At 47.1% G+C, this 14,439-nt stretch overlaps 1 protein-coding gene across 15 annotated transcripts in view; it reads right to left on the bottom strand.

Annotated features, from left to right (window-relative positions):
- Zfp821 (zinc finger protein 821) overlaps nucleotides 1–13,542 on the bottom strand; it is a 29,681-nt gene extending 16,139 nt beyond the window's left edge. For 2 of the 15 annotated variants that reach the window (NM_001286391.1, NM_001167946.2), the window contains exons 1-3: nucleotides 2,931–3,248; nucleotides 2,375–2,437; nucleotides 650–765 (exon numbers count right to left, since the gene is read on the bottom strand). The gene's annotated coding sequence lies outside the window, so the exon portion shown is untranslated. Of the gene's footprint in view, nucleotides 1–649; nucleotides 766–2,374; nucleotides 2,776–2,809; nucleotides 3,311–13,453 lie in introns of those variants that run through there. The other 13 variants (NM_001286393.1, NM_001363383.1, NM_001363386.1 and 10 more) reach the window with 11 other exon arrangements.
- Between the last annotated feature and the right edge of the window lie 897 nt (nucleotides 13,543–14,439).

Below are 14,439 nucleotides of genomic sequence, written 5' to 3'. Positions count from 1 at the left end.
AATGTACAACTCCAGCTGGCCCTGCTCAGATGGGTCTGAAGAGGTCAAAAGTCATAATCTAGCCTCTTCTCAATTTTGCTGTGTAGCAAGAGACCAGTGAGGAATAAAGGGCGAAGCGCCCTATACAAGAGGAGCAGCAGAGATGTGCAGCTGCCCATCTGATAGACGGGCAGGCAAATTCTCAAACCTGGAGGTTCCTTGTTAACCACAACACTGGTTCTCAGCCATAAGCAATGTAAGAGACTCTGAAGTGGGTTAGTTGCAGAAGCTGTGGCCTTTTCTCTACAAGACAGAGTGAGGACTAGGGATGAGATATATTGGCAGAGTGCCTGCCTAGCATGCATCAGACCCTGGGTTCGATTCCCAACACCACAAAACAAACACAGCAGAGTGAACAATGTAAATGGAAAAGGTGAAATTCTGTTTTCTACCTAAGTTAGGGATGTGGGTTTAGTCACTCCCTGGTTCTTTTTAGTTCTCGCTGTCTTAAACTGGGCTCACATATAGAAATATATAGTTCACCGCTTTAAAACAAACTGCTAGATGTACTGTGCACTCCAGTTAAGGAAGCTCACCTGATAATGCCAACCTACTCCTCTATGTAGCTAGAAGGCCCTCAGACCTGTAATCAGATCCTGCCTCCCCTTACCAAAAGAAGAAAGAAACCGCAAATGGCAAAGACAGGCCTCCACAGGAAGTGGCAAGGAAGCAGCTTTCAGGCAGTCTTCTATCATAGCTGCATACCAAACACAGTTCTTTTCAGACCTTCAATTAAAAAAAGGAAAATAACTCCTAATATGTACAACAGAAAGAACAATTTTAGAGAGCAGCGTCCTGACATCTAATAAAAGGGGATGTATTCTCTGGTTCTCTTTTTCTTGGAGAGTCTCATGCATCCTAACTCATCTTGAACGGGATATAGAGCCAACAGTGATCTTGAGCTTCTGATATTCCTGTCTCAACACAGTACAGGCAGGTGCAGTACCTGCCTCCATACCCAGCCTTCCATGGTGCTGGGGACTGAATCTAAAATTCTGTGTACGCTAGGTAGGTCTTTGTGCATAGTGGGCAAGCACACTACTGACTAAGCTACACCCCCAGTTGTAGGGGGTAGTCACTCCTTTCCCCTGCCTCTACTCTTTTTTGGAGATTGAGTCTTAAGGTACAAGAATTCAAACCCCTTGATTCAATGACTCCCCAGCCTCAGCCTTCTGACCAATGGGATCAGAGGTATTACTACGCCTGGTTTATTCTCCCTACTTTTTTTTTTTTTTTAATTTTTCGAGATAGAGTTTCTCTGTATAGCCCTGGCTGTCCTGGAACTCAGAAATTCGCCTGCCTCTGCCTCCCAAAGTGCTGGGATTAAAGGCGTGAGCCACCACACCCAGCCCTCCCTACCCATTTTAATATAGGCTCTGACTGAATATCACACGTTAGGTCTTTCTCTGTGTCTGGGGACTCCCAAAGTTGAAAGCTGAATGAGATGCAGACTGCCAATCTTTCTATACTTCTCTACCATGTAACAGAAAACAAATGATATCTCATCTCCATTTACCCCCATAAGGACCAGGAACCGAAGCTCTGCGACTGAGGTAATAAAGTCTGTTTGAAGGAGTGCCAGGCTCTATTTAGATCATCCTGGCAAGACACTGGTTCAGTAAGAAAGCTACAAGGCACAGAGAGGAAACCTGCAGCCACAGCTGAACCACTGCCTCTCATCAGCCTCCTAGTGGCCCAGTGGGGAACTGACCAGATGGTCCCTCCTGGGACTTCACACCTGAGGGATCCAGGCAAAATAAACACACACCCTCCCTTAGCACAAAACAAAGCCAAAGCACAAGAATTCAAAAACCCACTAGAAAGAAAAAGTCCAGAGGAGGGGGGGAAACCATGGAAAATAAGTAAGGAGACAGACAAATGGCACGGGGAGGCCACTCCTGACCCAAACTGCACAATATCTGAGGTTAGTTTTATAGGTTGTAACCCTCTTAAAACAAGACCCCATAAGTACAAAAGGTCACTTGGTCCCTTTTGCTTTCAGCGCTGCCCAATTGTGAAACTTAAGCTCGGAATGTAATTGGATAGCGAGCCGCCTGAGTATCTTCTGCTCAGGGAGGAACCTGGGAAGAACGGGAAACTGAGGATCGACCTACAAGGGATGCGACTTTTAAAGGGAGTAGGGGTTTTTGTTTTTGTCATCTATAGAGCCACAGTCAAGAGTCCTTGGGAAGGATGCACTGGCCCCCACCCCCTCATCCTGCCTCTGCTCTCACAGGTGTTAGGATGCAGCTTCCAGGGCACACACACTACAGATGTGCGTGTGTGTGTGCGCGCGCCCTTTTCCAGCCTTAAAGAAAAGAGGGTGCACTCCCACCTCCAGCTCTGATGAGGTTCCCACGAAGCAAAGTAAAGTCGCCCGAATCCGAGTGATGTGAAGCTGCCAAAAGGGAGAAGAGAAAGACAATCATACAGCCATTTCACTGTGCCCGGGTCCTCTCGGGTCGGCGCTGGAGCTGGGGTGTGCCATCAGTTGAGAGGGTGTCTCTCTGGCTTTTCCCAACAGGGGCAGAGGTAAATCCCAGGTAATTAGACTGGAGCCAGAGGTCTCCCTACGCGTTTCTGACCAACCCACAGACGACCACTTAGCCTCCTCCGAAATCTAAATTTAGTAGCTCCTGGGCCAGCCCGCCCGCCCGCCCGCCCGCTCCAGGACGGCAGGGGCCCCCCGCCCCGTCCGCTCTCCCACGCCCATCCTCCCCTCCCCCAGCTCCACCCCAGCCTGTCAGACGCCGGCCCGCGAGGCCCGCACCCGGCCGCCGCCGCAGCACCCAGCCCGCCCCTCCCCAGGAGCGAGCAAACAAAAGGCGGGCGGCGGCGCGGGCAGTCGGGAGCTACGCGGGTTGCCGACTCCCGGCGCGGGGGCGCTTTACCCGCAGCCTCGGCGCTCCGCGTCCCTGGGCTCCGCCTCCGGACGGACAGACCGCGGGACAATGGGCCCCGGCCGCAGCTCCAGCCGGCCGGGCCCGGGCTCTCTGGGACCCGGCCCCGGTGGGCAGAGGGTGGCTGCGGGCCGGGCTGGCGGCGGGGAGGCGAGGGGCGGCGCGGCGGACAGACAAAGCCAACGGCAGACAGACGGACGGAGGGGGGAAAAAAAAAAGATGGCGACGCGGACGACGGGAGCGCGCGGTTCGCGCTCTCGCAGCGAGTGGGGCGCGTGCCGGAGCCTCACCTCTCCTCCCGCCGCCGCCCCGACCCCTCCCGGCTCCCGAGGCGCGCGCCTGGCGCTGTGGGCGGGGCCTCGGGGGAAAAGGGTCCGGGAAGGCGGGGCTTAGGGAGCATCCAATCGCGGGCGTTCCAGAGGGGCCCCGCCCGCGATCTGGTCCTGGCGACGCGGAGCTGAGCATCTAAAGAGCTTTCGGAGGTGTCCTGACGTTTCCGCGCACCTTTAGAGCGGGTGAACTCCACTCAGCTGTCATCTCCCCGGCTGGTTTCCTCTCCCAAAGTCGAGTTCAGCCACAGAACCCACATCCCCCAACCACAGCTCCGCCGCAGGCTTCCCCCTCCGTAGCCGAACCTGGGCCAACCATCCCGTAGTCACAAACCCTCTTCACTCCCACTTGTCCCAAGGCTTCTTCAACTCTCGAGGCATTTAAAGTAAAGAAAGAGGGCCCACAGCTTCTGTGGGAGGGACTAAGCTATCAGGTGGTCACAGACACAGGACCTAGGTAGCTTGTGGTCCTTGTTGCTATCTAAGGGTGTTTGGAAAGGCTGAACGTGGTTCAACTCCGTTCTAACGCGACTCCTGTTACTGTCCGCGTCATTATTTCTCCGTTGCTCTCCCTTCTTTCCCCTTATTTGGGCGGAAAACCCATACCTACCCCTGAAGTCTCTCCGTAGAGAAGTAAAAAGAGGAGCCCTGTTTTAGAAGGCCCAACTTTCAGCCCCAGCTTTGCCACCGACCAGTCTGTTCGCTTTTGGGCAAGTCACTTCCCTGTTCTGGCCCTCTTCTCTCAAGAGTTGTGCTAGTCATGTAAAACAATCTCTGAAAGCCCTGTGCAAGTTCTCTTATGATTTGCGGCTTCACGAGGCAGAACAAACAAGAGTGCTGACTCTTGCTGATAAAATGACTAGTCGAAGTGTTTGCATAAAGCATTCTTACAAATTCTTCCTTCCTGAAATCTCCAACGAGATGCCATTGCCTGTGTCTTGCAGAATGTGCTAGAACGGTGGAATTGAAGAATGGTGGTCCTTGACAATGCTGTAGGTAAATTGTTCTTGCTTGTTTGCTTTTTGTTGTTGTTTTTTGTTTTGTTGTTTCAACTGACCGAAGAGGAGAAGACTAGAGCCTGGTTTACTGATGGCTCTGCACGTTATGCAGGCACCACCCAGAAGTGGACAGCTGCAGCATTACAACCCCTTTCTGGGACAACCTTGAAAGACACAGGTGAAGGGAAATCTTCACAGTGGGCAGAACTCCGGGCAGTACACATGGTATTACAGTTTGTTTGCAAGAAGAAATGGCCAGATGTACAATTATTTACTGACTCATGGGCTGTAGCCAATGGATTGGCTGGATGGTCAGGGACTTGGAAAGATCACAATTGGAAAATTGGTGAGAAAGACGTCTGGGGAAGAAGTATGTGGATAGATATCTCCAAATGGGCAAAGGATGTGAAGATATTTGTGTCCCATGTAAATGCTCACCAAAAGGGTTTCTCTGTGTAGTCCTGGCTGTCCTGGAACTCACTCTGTAGACCAGGCTGGCCTCGAACTCAGAAATCCGCCTGCCTCTGCCTCCCAAGTGCTGGGACTAAAGGCGTGCACCACCACCGCCCAGCTGCTTGTTTGCTTTCTTATGGCTGGAATGTTTAGATAGGAGTTACCATTCAATATCAGTCAAGAAAACATTTCAAATTCAAGAATTTGATTTGTTCACATACCTAGGAAATGAGATATCATCAAACTAGCTTTTAGACTTTTGTGTATGAATACAAGCTGAAATAACAGTAACTTTAAGACCTCCGTCATTCTTGGTGAGCTAGACTTAGAGATTCAGCATACATAGCCTTGTTAGATCACTTTGAAATTGACCTGGCAGACACTTTCAACAAGAAAATAGCTGACTGATAGCCTCCAATGAAATGTCTTGAGTTTGTTATTAGATTATTGTGTAATGTTGGGCAGCTTAGATTCAAGGGTAGACAGGACCTGGGTTCATGCCACGGCAATTGTGTAGGGGATGCTGGGCTGTTTATGATAATATGGAATCATAATACTGCTATTCTTAGCTGGGTGGTGGTGGCACATACCTTTAATTCCAGCACTCTGGAGGCAGAGGCAGGCTGATTTCTGAGTTTGAGGCCAGCCTGGTCTACAAAGTGAGTTCCAGGACAGCCAGGGCTATACAGAGAAACCCTGTCTAGAAAAACAAAAAAACAAAAAACTGCTATTCTTTTGCGTTTCCTGTGTTCTTAAAATTTCTCCACAGTGTTGTGATTCAGGTTCATGATCAAGTGATGAGAAACATACTTATCTTACCTCTGCCTCACCTAGACTCATTCTAGATCTGGAAGACTTTGTACAGAGTAATAGGTTTTCTTTTTCTTTTTACTATGTCTGTGCTATGGCACTGTGGGTGCATGAGCACAAACACACAAATCCATAAACGTGCAGGTCACAAGACAACCCTTTGCAACTCTCTAAGCCCAGCCAGCCGGCCCTGGGAACCTCCGGAGACCTTCCTGTCTCTTCCTCCCGTCTCCCCGGAGGGGTGCTAGTGTTAGAGATGCTTTTGCTACCACATCCAGCTTGTGTGTTGGTTCTGTGATTTTGAACTCAGGTCACCAAGCTTGTGCTTTTGGATAGTGAGCACCTATGGGTGTGGGCACATGCCTTACCCACAGCCATCTCCTAGCCCCAGGCTTACCCTGCCCTCTTTGTATCTGTGCTTGCAAAGTGGTTGTCCTACCATCGCAATTACAGGACCAAAATATCTTCCTAATCCATTTACCCCCTTTTTGCTGTTGTTTGATTCCTGTACTTGGGACTGAACCTATAGCTAACCCATGCTAAGCACATAGCCCAGTTGACCACTGGGCTACCTCACCAGCCCTGAAATCCATTTTATATTTATTGGCTTCTACACTGACCTCATTAAGTCTTTACATTACACTAGCAATGGCAGGAAACATTTCAGAACCCCGGTTCCATTTACTTATTTTTTTGACATAGATATGTGTGTGTACTAGTATATGCATGTGTATGCATGCTTGTGCAGGGTTGTATGTGTGGGCAGGTTCACCTGCACATATGTGTGCATGTGAGTGTAGAGGCCAGAGGTTGATGTCACATGCCTTTCTTCAACTTATATACTGAGTCGGGGTCTCTCACTTGAACTCAGAGCTTGACAACCCAACTAGTCTAGCTAGCCATCTTGCTCTGGGGTCTCCCATCTTTATATGCTGAGCTGTGTAATTACAGGCAGCCCGCATACCCACAGTAGTTACATGGGTGTTAGGGAGCCAAGCGTCTGTCCTTGTGCCTTCATAGCAATCTCTTCGACTACTGAGCTATCTTCCAGCCCGGATTTTTTTTTTTAAGTATAATTCACAAGAATGATGGTTCTGAGAGTAAAAACACATATTTCAAAAGCCTGTCAAACTAGGTTTTAATCACCAGAACTCAACACATAAAAGTGGAAGGTAAGAACTGGCTCCAAAGTTGCCCCCTTGCCACGGTGACACATGCCTTTCTCCTCAGTATAATTAATAGGCTGGGGTGATGGCTTAGGGGGTAGGAGCACTTGCTGTGCAAGCATGAGGACCTGAGTTCAAATCACCACCCCTACATAGTAACAGAGCAGGGCCATATACAAGCCACAACCCTAAAGCTGTCTCGTGTGGAGACAGAAGAATTGATAGGGCTCGTTGGCTGCCCAACCAGCCTCCAAGTTCAGGAAAATATCCCATCTCATGCTGGGAATTGAAGTCAAGGCTTCATGCATGTTAGACAAGCACTCTACCAACTGGGCTGTATCCCCAGATTCCCCGCCCCCTTAAAGATTTATTTTATGTATGTGAGTACACTGTAGCTGTCTTCATGCACACCAGAAGAGGGCATCAGATCCCATTACAGATGGTTGTGAACCACCATATGGTTTCTGGGAATTAAACTTAGGACCTCTGGAAGAGCAGTCAGTGCTCTTGACTGTTGAGCCATCTCTCCAGCCTCAGCCTTTTCTCTTACCCATCTTTGTTTTTGTTTTGTTTTTAGACAAAACAAAACCCGGTAGTCCTGGCTGGCCCTGGTACTTGGCTATTGAGCGAGAGAGACCTGGCCTCAAACTCACAGTAACCCTGTGGGATGGCTGAACTCGCCAATTTAATGGGGTTCAGATTCTGGGTGTAAAAATAATTGTGGGCATGCCTGTGAGGTCTTAACAAGATTAGGTTAATTAAAGTAGGAAAACCCACCCTACATGTGAGTGGTGCCAATCCTTGGGTTAGAATCCTAGACCATTCACTGCTGTGTATCTCCTAACCACACATGCAAAGTGGCCAGCTCCCTCATGTTCCTGTCTCTCTGCCTTCCCCAACAAGATGGATTTGCATCCTAGAACTGTGAGCCAAAAATAAACTCTTCCTTGAATTGATTTTGTCAGGAGTTTTGTTTCAGCAACAGGTAAGTACTCTGAGTCGTATTTCTGCTGCTGTGATAAAGCATCTTGGCCAAAAGTAACTCAAGGAATGAAGGGTTTATTTGGCTTACAAACCCAGGCCACAGTCCATCACTCAGGGAATCGAAGACTGGAACTTGAAGGCTGGCCTATTACAGTTATCACACGGATAACAGTTATCACTCAGACCAAGAAGTTCACTCTACATCCAAAGAAGTTCAGCTGGAACTACGGAAGATGCTGCTTGCAGGCTCCTAGAGGGGCTTGTGCTCAGCCAGCTTGCTGATGCAGTTCACATCACCTGCCCAGGGAGTGGGCCCGCCATCTAATAACAATCAAGACAGTCCTCCACAGACACGCCACAGTCAATGTCTTCTCAACAATTCCTTTAGATTCTCTTCCCGGATACTGCCAAGGACCAGCTTCGGCACAGAAAAGAGTTCTGAGAGAAGGGGTGTCTGGGAGTGTCAAAAAGAAACGACTTGAAGTCAGATCGTGGGTCCAAGCTGGCAGCTTAGGTTCTGAAGAGATGGCTTTCCAGACTGCGCTCTCTCTCTCTCTCCTTGCTCTCCTAAAAACTCTCTAGTTGAGACAGCTCTGCTAGTGAAAATTCTAAAAGCTATCTGGATAGCTGATGGCTTTTGTGACCCGGTCAGAAAAGGTCAGAAAAGCTGCTATAAAAAAAATTATTGGATCCTCTGGCCAAGTCAGAAATCCTGTTAAGAAAAAATTCTTGAAGAGCTGCTGTTGCTCTCCAGAGATCTCCAGAGAGCTCAGCACTCACTAGTAAAAATTCTAAAGAAGAACTGCTATTGGCTTTTGCTAGCTCATCTCATGCAGACCGAAAGCCCAGTTTTATTTAATTTACATAACAGTCCGGTCATTTACTTCAGGTTCCCTTTTGAATATTTTTTGAATCAGCATCCTGAGATTCCAGCTCTTTGATTCTTAAGAGACAGCAAGCATACATTTTTTTTTCTTAACATTGCAAAAGAATTCAGAAATCTGCCTGCCTTCATTAAGCATAAATGAGAAGCTTGTTCGGTGGGACCCTGCCCTGAAATGACCATTTCCACCACCCCTGGGCCTAACCTCACTGTGTCCCAGGCTGAGCTGGAACTCAGGAGTCTGCCTATCTTTGTATCTTTCTGACAAGCTGGCCCACAGCGTAGATGTCTTTGTTCCTTTAGATTTGTGAAGCCCCCATAATTCATATTGCATCCTTATATTTTGCATAGTTGAAGAATCACATATATTTTGAACTCATGTATTTAGAGCCCTTCCCCACAGCCTCAGAGGCTGTCCTTAAGGTCACAGTGTTTACCATGTTGCTGAGACATTAGCCACACCTTCACCTCCTGGACTCACCTGCTGTTTCTAATTCCACTGGAGTCATTTACCTTAGCAGAGAGGACATTCCTCCGAGGAATGTGAAAATATGTAATTCTTATACACACAAGCTTTATGCTCACTGCAACCATCATGAAGGCTCACAATGGGGCCCTGTCCCAGGGACAGGAACCATGTCACTGTCTCCACCAGGGCCACACCAGCTTCGGCAAGATACTTCTAGGTCATGTCATGTAAACAGCTAAAGCTAACCGTGACAGGTAGTCTAAGTTTCCTGATGGCTGGGATTACAAGTGTGAGCCACTGTGCCTAACTGAGTTGACATGTTATTTTATTTCTATGTGTATGGGTGCTTTGTTTGCATGTATACCTGTGAAACGTGTGCATGTTTGGTGCCTGAGGAAGCCATAAGGGGGACATTGGATCCCCTGAACTGGAGTAGCAGGTGGGTGTGTGACATCATGTGGGTGTGGAGAATCTAACCCAGATCCTCTAGGATGCAGCCAGTGCTCTGAACGCTGAGCCATCCCTCCAGCCCCCATCTCTTTTCTTACATTATGTTGTTAGAGTATTTTTTAAATGTATTCTGGATATATCTGCTTTATTAAATAAGTGGTTTCCAAACATTTCCCCTTCCACTCTGTATGTTGCCTTTAAAAAAAAAGATTTATTTTATGTATGTGAGTACACTGTAGCTGTACAGATTGTTGTGAGCCTTAATGTGATTGATGGGAATTGAATTTTAGGACCTCTGCTTGCTCTGGTCAGCCCCACTCGCTCCGACTGGGTCAACTCTGCTCGCTCAGTCCCTGCTTGCTCTGGCCCAAAGATTTATTTATTATTATACATAAGTACACCATAGTTGTATTCTGACACACCAGAGAAGGGCATCAGATCTCATTATGGGTGGTTGTGAGCCACCATGTGGTTGCTGGGATTTGAACTCAGGACTTTCAGAAGATCAGTCAGTGCTCTCACCCGCTGAACCATCTTGCCAGCCCTGTGTGTTGCCTTTTAAAATTAATGAATAGTATCATTCAAAGCAGAAAAGTCCTCTTATCTCCCCAAAGCCTGTTTCTTTCCTGTCATATCTAAAGAGCTGTCACCAAGCGCTGAAAATTTATGCCTGTAAAGTCTTTAAAGAATTCTTATAACTTTATCTCTTACAGTTAGCTACTTGGTCCATCTTGAATCAGTGTCTGTATAGTGTAAAGCAGGAAGCCCAGCATCTCTCTTCCATGTGACTAGGTGGAGCGCTGCAGGCCTAGGCTAGCTCCAGCACTGAAGCTGAGATAGGAGCATGCTGAGTGTGGGCGAGCCTGGGAGAGCCTGGGCTACGAGCATGCTGAGTGTGAGCGAGCCTGGGAGAGCCTGGGCTACAAAGCAAGACTCTGTCTAAAATCCAAAATAATTTTGCTATCTATGTTTGTTTGTTTGTTTTTGTTTTTTCAAGACAGGGTTTCTCTATGTAGCCCTGGCTGTCCAGGAACTCACTTTGTAGACCAGGCTGGCCTCGAACTCCCGAGTGCTGGGATTAAAGGCACGTGCTACCACGACCGGCGCTATCTATGTTTTTGATACAGGGTCTAGATAACCTTGGCTGGTCTGGATCTTGATAGGTAGGCTAGGCTGACCTGGAACTCATAGAAATCCACCTCCCTCTGCCTCCTAAGTGCTGGGATTAAAGGCATGTGTCCCAGCTAGGATGACTTTTGGAAAAGACTTCTTCCTCCCACTGAATTCTCTCCATATCCTTGTTTAGCAACAGTTGGCCATAAAATGCATGGGTTTACCTCTGGACTTTCAGTTCTAGTCCATTCATCAATATGCCTATGTCATCCTTGTACAGTCTTAGACAGGGTTTCTCTGTGTAGTCCTGGCTGTCCTGGAACTCCCTCTGTAGACCAGACTTGCTGCCAACTCAGAAATCCGCCTGCCTCTGCAGGATTAAAGGCATTTGCCACCACTGCCTGGCTGTCTTGTACAGTCTTAACAAGAATCTCACATTAAAAAAAAAAATTGTGGGGTTGCAGAGATGGCTCGGTGCTCTTTCAGAGGTCCTGAGCTCAATTCCCAGCAACCACATGGTGGCTCACAACCATTTGTAGTGGGATCTGATGCCCTCTACTAGTGTATCTGAAGACAGTGACAGTGTACTTACATATATGAAATAAATAAATCCTTTAAAAAAAGAATGTGTTTAGTATGTAATGTATTCCTATGGACACACATGTGCATGCGTGTAATATAGTTGTGTGTGCATGAGTGTGTGCACAGGGGATGTCAGTGGTTTATATGTCAAGTTTGTTCTTCACTTAAAAACCGATTTATTTCATGTGTGTGAGTATTTGGCCTACATTATGTCTGTGTATCTGGGGCTCACAGAGGCCAGTAGAGAGTGTTGATCCTGAGGAACTGGAATTACAGAAAATTATAAGCTGCCCCATGGGTGCTGGAAATAGAACCGGGTCCTCTGCAACGGCAGCCAGTGTGCTTCACACTGAGCTGTGTCTCTCTGGTCCCCTGCTTTATCTTTTTTGGGACAGGGTCTCCCACCAGACACAGTGCCCACTGATTGGCTAACCTTGGTTGGGCAGTGAGCGCCGAATCTGCCCTGGTCTCAGTTTCCTGATACCTAGGATCATAGACCAGGGAGACCACACTGGCATTTTCCATGTGCTCGGGGTCTGAAGGCGGGCCCTCTCCAGTGTGATCCAGCACACTGGAGAGACAGTAGGAAGAGCAACTCCGGGGTCATCCTTGTTACATATTTTGTTTTAAGACAGTCTCATGTCCAGAGGTAAACCCATGCCTAGGCTACATGAGACTGTCTTAAAACAACAACAAGACAGACAAAAATCAAAGCCAGTGCAGTTAACTGTGCCGCCATCATGTTTCTTTTATACAACGTGCAATGCTTTTATTGCGTGAGTTGGCAAATGTTTTCTATAAAGGACCCAGTAGTAAGTATTTTAGGGAAAGGTAAGGTCACCCCCCCCAACCCTGCTACCATTCTTTCCCAACCTTTTAACAAAGTACAAAGCCAATCCTAGCTAGAGGGGATCTTCAAAAACAGGTCTGACAAGCCTGCTAGTGAGAAACTCACTTTTTTTGAGTTTACACTGTGTTAGATTTTAGTTACAGCCACCAATTATAAGGACTTTCACACACAAGAAAGCATACATGGCTAGCCAAAGAAACCTTATATGTTACCTTCTGTCCTCCAACAAAAGATTTTCAAGTGAAAGAGTCGGTCCCTTTACTTTTGCTTGTATTTAGCTCCTGAGTAAAAGCAGTCTGCTGAGCCAGAGATGGGCGTGGCTCCCTACCCCCATCTCCACACAGTGCCTGAACTACTTGGCTGGATGTGGTACAATTCATAACTGAGACGTTATAGAGCCTCTAATAATAGACTGCCAGCTTTTGCTAAAACCCAAGGTAAAGGCGATGTTCACGGAGTCCGAATGAGCTCTTAAGTAGGAAGTTATGTTTCTAAGTAAATCCAGACACTAGGCCGGAGTTTGATGACATTTTTAGTAGCTGGCTTTAGTAGCAGGCAATCCTTTCACCTCAGCCGCTTGTGTGTTGGAATTACAGGTATAAAATATATAGTATGCTTCTAGGGTTTGGTCATGGTTACCATGCTGTCAACAATCCTAAAAGTTATCCTATTATACTGTGCTGCCGTGGGCATGAGGAGCTGGGAATTGTCATGCTTTGGTGTCAGCCATGTAAACTGATACTTCTATGAAAGGCAATTAGGCAATATTTATTAGAATTTTTATTAGAATATTTATTAGGATGCCTACTCTTTGACCCAGTTCTTTTGTTTCTGGGACTGTACCCAGGAGGTACAGTTCATGCTGGGAAACGTCTGCCTCTGCTTTGTTCGTAAGCAAAATATTGGGAAAACCCTAAATGCCCATCAACAGAGCTTCAGTAATTAGGGTCCAAGCCAGGCCCAACGCTCACGGGAAAAAAAAATGAAACAAAAACAATAAGGAACTAGAGGAGAGCCTGGGCTACATAGCAAAGACAGGCAGGGCTACACAGAAAAACCCTGTCTCGAAAAACCAAAACAACAACAACAAAAAGTTTTCTAATAAGTCTTGGCTATCCTGATCCCGGAGCTCTCTGAGTAGACCAGGCTGGCCTTGAATTGACAGAGACGCTCCTGCCTTTGCCTTCCCAGTGCTGGGATTAAAAACATGTGCCAGCACACCCAGCAAATGTATACCTACTTTTTGGTTAATGACTCTGAACATCTTTTTAATTTTTTTTTTTATTATGTGACTGTGTCTCTGCATGTGAGTGCAGGTACCCAAGAAGGGCCAGAAGCGGGTGTGAGATTGTATTAGTCAGGGTTCTCTAGAGTCACAGAACTTATGGGTAGTCTCTATATAGTAAAGGAATTTATTGATGACTTACAGTCTGCAGTCCAATTCCCAACAATGGTTCAGTCGTAGCTGTGAATGGAAGTCCAAGGATCTAGCAGTTACTCAGTCCCACACGGCAAGCAGTCAACGGAGCGAGAGCACAACTTCCTTCTTCCAATGTCCTTATATGGTCTCTAGCAGAAGGTGTAGCCCAGATTAAAGGTGTGTACCACCACACCTTTAATCCCAGATGACCTTGAACTCAGAGATCTCACTGTCTTCAAGATCTCCATACCAAGATCCAGGTCAGAAACTTCTATCTCCCAGCCTCCAGATCAGGGTCACTGGTGACCCTTCCAATTCTGGATTGGAGTTCATTCCAAATATAGTCAAGTTGACAACCAGGAATAACCACTACAGAGATCCCCTGGGGTTGAAATTAGGTGGTTTTGAACCACCTGTCACAGGTGCTGGAAACCCAACTCTTGTCCTCTGGAAAAACAGTGTTCACTCTTAGCCACTGAGCCATTTCTTCAGCCCTGACTTCAGTATCTGAAAACATAATAAAGCTAGCAAGGACACTCCAGTCCTCATCACCATTAAACAAACAAACTGAAGCTTTATGGCTGCCATTTTACCTTTATACACATAGGCATTTCTTACATGAAAAGATTTTATACAAAATAACAATATCTGATATGTATGCCTTTATTATCTAATGACATTCATCTGAAAAAAAAAAAGGATTGGTTAGTTTGAAACTGTATCTAAACAATGTCCACACACATTCGCACCTTCGGTTGGGTTGTCCCTAGGCACTTTAAATATGAACAACCTGCCCCTTAAGTGCTGCGATACTTTTCTATCATCGGAGCCAAACAACAGCCATCTTCAGGAATGTAGCTGTGCCCAAAGATCATCATATTTGAAGGAGGGGCCAAGAGGGTCTTGGAACCCTCACCTGGGTATGCCTGCAATCGATACCAGCTGTTGAACGTACTTCCGCCCTAATTACGTGTAGCCTGGGGAGGGGCTAGA

This window comes from Mus musculus, chromosome 8, assembly GCF_000001635.26.
Source record: "Mus musculus strain C57BL/6J chromosome 8, GRCm38.p6 C57BL/6J".
NCBI classification, from domain to species: Eukaryota; Metazoa; Chordata; class Mammalia; order Rodentia; family Muridae; genus Mus; species Mus musculus.
The sequence above is the reverse complement of the archived record's forward strand: the minus strand, read 5'-3'. Positions and strand labels throughout refer to the sequence as shown.